Source organism: Chrysochloris asiatica, unplaced genomic scaffold (assembly GCF_000296735.1).
Source record: "Chrysochloris asiatica unplaced genomic scaffold, ChrAsi1.0 scaffold00082, whole genome shotgun sequence".
Taxonomy (NCBI): Eukaryota; Metazoa; Chordata; class Mammalia; order Afrosoricida; family Chrysochloridae; genus Chrysochloris; species Chrysochloris asiatica.
Window position 1 is genome coordinate 445,860 of NW_006408600.1, and position 7,614 is coordinate 453,473.

The following is a 7,614-nucleotide window of genomic DNA, read 5'->3' on the forward strand; positions in this document are numbered from 1 at the left end:
AAAAAGAAGAAGACCCCCAACGAGATGGATCGGCCAGGTGGTATCATTGATGGTGTCAAGTGTGGCAGTGGTAGTGAGGTTGGCCCAGGATCAAACATTGTTTCGTTCTGCTGTGCATGGGGTTGCTATGAGTCGGTTCCGATTCGATGGCACCTGACAACAACAACAACCATTCACTATGCTAGAAGCACTAGGGCTTCTAGTTATGGACCATTTTACTTGATAACCATCAGGTTTGGCAATGTCTGCTGCCATTCGTAAAAAGTCTATAGCAATGAAACATTCATTACTTTAACATTAGTCTCTCAACTTGGAGACAGGAAGGGCAAGGAAAGAAAGGTGGTTGATAACTGTCCCACTCTTGTTGAAGAAGTCAGGCCCCTATGAATGTAGAGAAAATAGAATTAGGCAACTCTCATGTGTTCTTTGTCAGTTCTTGTTAAACAGTTAGAGGTGGGCTGTGACCACATTCCCTTTATAGACGGGACCCAGATGCATCTCCTCTCACAAGTATAGTAGGAACTAATAGAAGGAACTGAGTGCATTCCACTTCTCTATGAAACCTCTGCTCCAGACACTACTTCATGCCCCACCTGCATTGGGTCTGGTAGGACCTGGCTCTCAACTGAGAACTCACACAACTGTCCACTGAGGGACACAGCTGAGGCTCCAATCATAATCTGAAAGAATACAGTACAAGGCAGGGTATCCTCTTACTTACCTGTTTTGGGACTATCACTGGGTGTCTTTGGGCTTTGGAATCTCAAATAAAGTATCAAGTGCTGACCCCAATGTTGAATTCTAGTCAGCTGACAGTGTAGTCCTTGCATTTTCTGGCACTAAATCTTGCACGTAACAGCACCAACAAAGCTGACAAGCCCCAGCGTTGTCTTCCATTGATGGAGGACTGGGTTGCCTCTGCCTTTCTCCTTCCACTGCTGACTTCTAATTTCAGAGTGAGTCCCCAGTGGACCTTCACTAACACACATCCTGAGTGTCAGCAGGTCCAGTGCTAGCTAGACTTTCATGCCCATATTGCAAGTAATTGCAGATAACAGTTGACAGTCTTTAAGGTCATGGTTCATGGTGTCATTACAAAAGACAGGATGTGATACAACTGGAGGGTGATTCTGTGGTTGTTGGTGATGAAGATCATGCAAGAAATTCTGATAAATTGGTTAACCTTTGCCATTTTCACTGTCAACAATATAGACTCCGCAGAGTTCTTGTAAATGTTATGCATTATGAAATGAGAAAACCCATCAAATGGAAGATTTTTCATGTGTGAAGTGAAGGAAATATTGTAACAAATACCGTTGTTATTTTCTTGATGCTTCTATGTTTGAAAATCTATCATAAAAATTAAAGTAGCAGAAGGGAAAGAAATCCATTTTCCAATCCTATTTCCAAATAAATTAACAATTTGATTTATATGCTTTCATAGCCTTATGATTACATATATAAACATGCTTTTAAAACAAAGATGATATCATACTATAGCTATTTGGAGTCCTGGTGTGGCACTGTAGGATTAGTACTGGATTGCTAACAACAAGGTTGGTGGTTCAAACTCATCAACTACTCCTTGGAAACCCTATAAAGGGATCCTGTGAGTCAGAACTGACTCAGTGGCACTTAACAACAACTATACATATTATTCCACATATTAATTTTTATTTCATTTTAAGGTATTGGGGACATATTCCTATGCAAATAATACCTAATTCATCTTTTTAAAAAAATTTTAGAGTATTTTACTATGTGAATGGGCCATTTATTTACTTAATTTTCCATTGTTAGACATTAGCTTGGTATCATTTATTAAAAAGCTGTTATAATTAATGCTTCAATGAACTTCTTTATATTTATATGTATAAATATATGCACCACTCATCTTTCAGTTTGTCATACTGTGGTGGTTTGTGTGTTGCTGTGAATCTGAAAGCTTGCCATAAAATACCAGCAGAGCTACCGACAATGAACCGGTTTCACCTGAGCTTCTAGATATAAGACAGACTAGGAAGGAGAGATAGATTACTTCTAAATATTTAGTCACTGAAAGCCTTATGAATAAAGATGGAACACTGTCAGCACCAGATTTTTGAATATTGAAACATAATGTAGAGCACCAGAATATTGTCAGATAGTGCCAGAAAATGAGCCCCTCAGGTTGGAAGACACTCAAAATGTGACTGAGGAAAAGCTACCTCCTCAAAATGGAGATGACCATGGTAACACAATGGAGTAAATCCTTTGGGAACCTTCATTTGCTGATGGGGCACAACTGAAAATGAAGAGAAACAGCTGTAAACATCTGTTAATAATCAGAACATGGAATGTACAAAGTGTGAATCTTGGAAAATTGGAAATTGCCAATAATGAAAAGGAATGCACAAACTTTGATATCCTAGGCATTAGTGAGTTGAAATGGACTGGTGTAGACCATTTTGAATTGGACAATCACGTGGCTTACTATGCCAGGAATGATAAAGAGGAATGACATCACATTCATCATTAAAAATAACATATCAAGATCTGTCTTGAAGTACAACGGTAAGATAATATCCATATGCCTACAAGGAAGACCACTTAATATAACTACTATTCAAATTTATGCACCAACCACTAAAGCCAATGAGGATGAAATTGAATAATTCTACCAACTTCTTCAGGCTTGAGTTGATCAAACATGCAATCAAGATGTGTTGATAATTACTGGTGATTGGAATGCAAAGTTTGAAAACAAAGAGGAAGTATCAGCAGTTGGAAAATATGGCTTTGTTAATAGAAGAGATGCTGGAGATTGCATGATAGAATTTTACAAGAATAATGATTTGTTCATTGCAAATACATTTTTAAACAACACAAAAAATGACTATACACATGGACCTAGCTAGATGGAATACACAAAAATCAAATTGACTACATCTGTGGAAAGACACAGTCCTCGTGGAAAAGCTCCATATAATCAGTCAGTATAAGGCCAGGGGCAGACTGTGGAACAGACCATCAACTGCTCGTATTCAGGTTCAGGCTGAAGCTGAAGAAAATTAAAACAAGTCCATGAGAGCGAAAACATGGCTTTCAAGATATCCCAGCTGAATTTAGACAGGATTAACACTAAAGATAGATGGCCAGAAGACTTGTGGGATGACATAAAGAACATCATACAGGGAAAAAGCAAAAGGTAATGAAGAAAACAATAAAGAAGAAACAGACCAAAATGGTTGTCAGAAAAGACTCTGAAACTTGCTCTGCAGAATAGAGATGCTAAAGAAAATGGAATAAATGAGGAGGTAAAAGGGCTGAATGGAAAATTTCAAAGTTCAGTCTGAGAAGACAAAGTCAAATATTATAACGAAATGTGCAAAGACCTAGAGTTAAAAAGGAAGAACATACTCAGTATTTCTCAAGGCAAGGAAACTGAAGAATACATTCAATTTGCAGTGTTGAAGGATTCTATGTGCAAACTAGAGTCCTGGTATGGTGCTGTGGGTTAATGTGCTAGATTGCAAAGTCAGTTTGAATTTCAAGGTTAGTGGTTCAAGCTCACCAGCCACTCCTTGGAAACCCTATACAAGGTCACTATGGGTTGGAACCAACTCAATGGCACTTAACAACAACAAGAACATGAGAAAAATATTGAATGATGGGAAGAGCATCAAAAGAAGATGGAAGAACTACACATACTCACTGCATCAGAAAGAAATTGTCTATGTTCAACCATTTCAAGAGGTAGCATATGATCAAGTGCCAATGATTCTGAAGGAAGAAGTCCTAGGTGCATTGAAGGCATTGGCAAAGAACAAGGCACTGAAAATTAATGGAATTTAAATTGAAATCTTCAACAAACTTATGCAGCACTAGAGGTACACACTTATCTATTCCAAGAAATGTAAAAGACAATCCTGCCCAACATACTGGGAGATATCCAAATCAGTGCCCATTCCAAAGAAAGTGACCCAACGAAATGTGGAAATCATTGGACAATATCATTAATATCCCATGCAAGTTAAATTTTGCTAAAGATTATGCAAAAAGGCTGCAACCATACATTCATAGAGAATTTTCAGAGGTTCAAGCTGGATTCAGAAGGGGACATAGACTGAGGGATATCATTGCTGTCAGTGCGATCTTGGCTGAGAGCAGAGAATACCAGAAAGATGTTTACCTGTGCTGTGCTGTATTGACTACACAAAGGGTTCTCATTGTGTGGATCATGACAGGCTATGGACAACATTACAGAGAATGTGTATTCCAGAACAGTTAATTGTGCTCATGAGGAACCTGTACATAGACCAAGAGGCAGTTGTTTGAATAGAACAAGGGAACACTGAATGGTTTAAAATTAGGGAAGGTGTGTGCCAGGGTTGCATTCTTTAACCAAATTTACTCAATCTGTATGTTGAACAAATAATCTGAGAAGCTGTATTATAGGAAGAAAAACATGGCTTCAGGATTGGGCGAAGACTAATTAACAACTTGCAATATGCAGATGATATAACTTTGCTTGCTGAAAGTGGACAGGACTTAAAATACTTACTGATGGTTGCACCTCAATGTATAGAAAACAAAAGTCCTCACCAGATCCTAAACAACATAAAGATAAATAGAGAAAAGATTGAAGTTTTCAAAGATTTCATTTTGCTCTGATCAACCGTCAATACTCATGGAAGCAGCAGTCAAGAAATCAAATGATTTATTGCATTAGGCAAATCTGCTGCACAAGATGTCTTTAAAGTGTTCAAGAGCAAAGATACCAATTTGAGGACTAAGGTGCGCCTGATGCAAGCCATGGCATTTTCAATAGCCTCATATGCTTGTGAAAGTTATACAGTGAATAAAGAAGACCATAGAAGAATTGATGCATTTCAGCTCTGGTGTAGGAGTAGAATTCTAACAGTACCATGGACTGCCAAAAGAACAAACCAACCTTTCTTGGAATAAGTACAGCCAGAATACTCCTTGGAAGCCAGGATGGCCATACTTCATCTGTCATACTTCGGACATATTATCAGGAGGGACCTGTCCCTGGAGAAGAATATCAAGTTTGGTAAATTGGAGGGTCGAATAAAATGAGGAAGACCCCAATGAGATGGATCGGCACAGTGGCAGCAGCAATGATTGTGATGTTGTGATGTTGGTATGGAACTGGGCAGTGTTTCATTCTGTTTTGCATCGGGTCACTATGAGTCTGTTCTGACGTGATGGCACCTAACAACAACTAACAACATATAAATATGCATAATTTTTATTTCTACCAACATTATAATTTATATTCCTACTAACTGGTATGAGAGTGTCTATTTCGACACATCTTGATTCACATTGAATGTGACCAGTTCTATTAATTGTTGTTGTTAAGTGGCATCAAGTAGGCTTAAATAAGTCTTACTTTTTAAAATTTGTGTTTCCTTGATTATTAATGAATTTGAGCAGCATCTTTTCAGATAGTAATGGTCATTTATATTGTATCTGCCAACTATTTATTTAATTTCACATCTGTCATTTTTTTCTTCTAACTGATGTATTTCTAAAACTACACAGCACAAATATTAACTCTTTGAAATATATTGATAATATTTTATAATACTTTTCATTAGCTCCTTTTATTAAAATATTTAATCGAAGATGTTAATATGCTTTTGTAAAAGCTAGTCACAAAGTTAATCTTTCATTTATAGGTTTTGATTTGGTGTCAGAGTTGGAAAATCTTTTTCCACTTCAAGAATGTACAACTATTCTACGTTTTCTTTTATTACTTTTTAAATGTAAAAAGACAAACCTGCTGCCCTTGAGTTGACTTCCTCATGGCAATCAAATGTGTTTCACCATAGAACCGTACTTTTCAAGGCTGTGACCTTTCAGAAGGAGAACATCAGGCTTTTTCTTCTGAGATACCTGTGTGTCTGCCAACCTTTCAGTGAGTAACCAAGTACTCATTTATACCACCAGGGGATCCTGAAAAGGAGAAAAATGCTATAAATATATCTTTCCTAATCCACAAAATTTATTTAATTCATTTCTTTTAGTAGATAACCATGGTTTCAATGCTACCTATTGAATTTTAAAGATTTAATATTGCTACAGATTTAATGATTACATGTAATAAAAAATTCCATCTGTGTACTTTATAACAAGCCACATTAGACAGTTGTGTATTTCTATTTAAACCCTATGCTCTGCCTTACTGCTTTCTTTTCTTTTTATCTATGTCAAATTTAGAATGTTTTAATTATTGTCTGTAGCTTTAAATTATGTTTTGATAGCTGGAAGGGCATGTCTCAACTCATTAATCTTCTTGTACATTTACTTAGTGAATTATCTAATGTCTCTTCTTGCCACTGTCTGGAACACCCACCAAACAACTTTACTGCCCTGATGGGGCTGGGTAAGCGATGGCGGAGCAAGATACTGATAAGAATACATGATTCAGCTGTAGATGTTAGCAGAGTTGTAATTGTAAAAACTTGAAACTCTAGGATGAGTATAAAATGAGCCAACTTAGAAGCAGGAAGCGGGGTATCTCCCTACCATCAAAGAAGAAAAGTCAGGAGTGGAGTTAGGCCTTTGGACCTTAAGATCCCTGTACATTGAAACTCCTCCATCCAGGGACAAAAAGTCATTACAACAGCAAAATAGCAAAGGAGCAGCAACAACATAACCAAGAACCAGAGCATGATACAGACCTGTGGGCTTCTCAGTCCACAAAGCAAGTAATGCTAAGTGACTTTGGGCAAGAAGCAGGTGTGTAGAGTGCGGTGGTCCAGGCACTTAAGTGGAGGAGTTAGGTTTGCTGACCCATGGAACTAGAGCTGAGTGCCTTCAAGCTCAGGCTTATGATGGCATGGTGTATCCTATGGATATTTATCAGCAGGTGACTGAAACAACTGTGCCCTGAGCATTCATGGACCCAAATTGTAACCTTTTAAACCCATAAGTTTGAGTGTAGTGTGTGAGTTCTGTGTAGCCATGGTAAGGGATTATCATACCAAGTTCAAAAGAGAGGTGTATGAATATAAATCCAGATTAATACAAAGATTTCAGAAATAGGTAATACATTGAAAGGGGAAAATAGTACAATTGAATAAATGGAAAACAAAATAAGTAATGTTGAAGACAAATCTTTAATACAAATCTGCTAGATGAAAATCAGAAAAATGGAAAGAAAAACAAACCGAAAAAGAAGAAAACCTAAGAATTATATGGGATAACATTATAGCAATCAGTTATGTGTGAACAGAATTCCAACAGGAAGAGACAAAAAAAAAAAAAAAAAGAGAGAGAGAGAGAGATACTTGTAAAAAAGTTGTTGGGAGAAAACTTCTCTAGTGTCAGGAATGAAAAGAAGATATGCATTCAAGAAGTTGAATGAATGCTAAACAAGATAGACCCCCAAAAGAAATAACTAAGACATCATAATCAAACTTTTCAAAACCAAAGACAGTAAAAGGCTTCTGAATGCAGCTCACTGCTGCTTTGTGAGTGTTGATAGTTGATCCAAGAAGAATGAAGTCCTTGACAACTTCAATCTTTTCTCCATTGGTAAGAATGTTGTTTATTGGTCCAGTGGTGAGGTTTTTTTGTGTTCTTTACTTTGAGATGCAATCCATT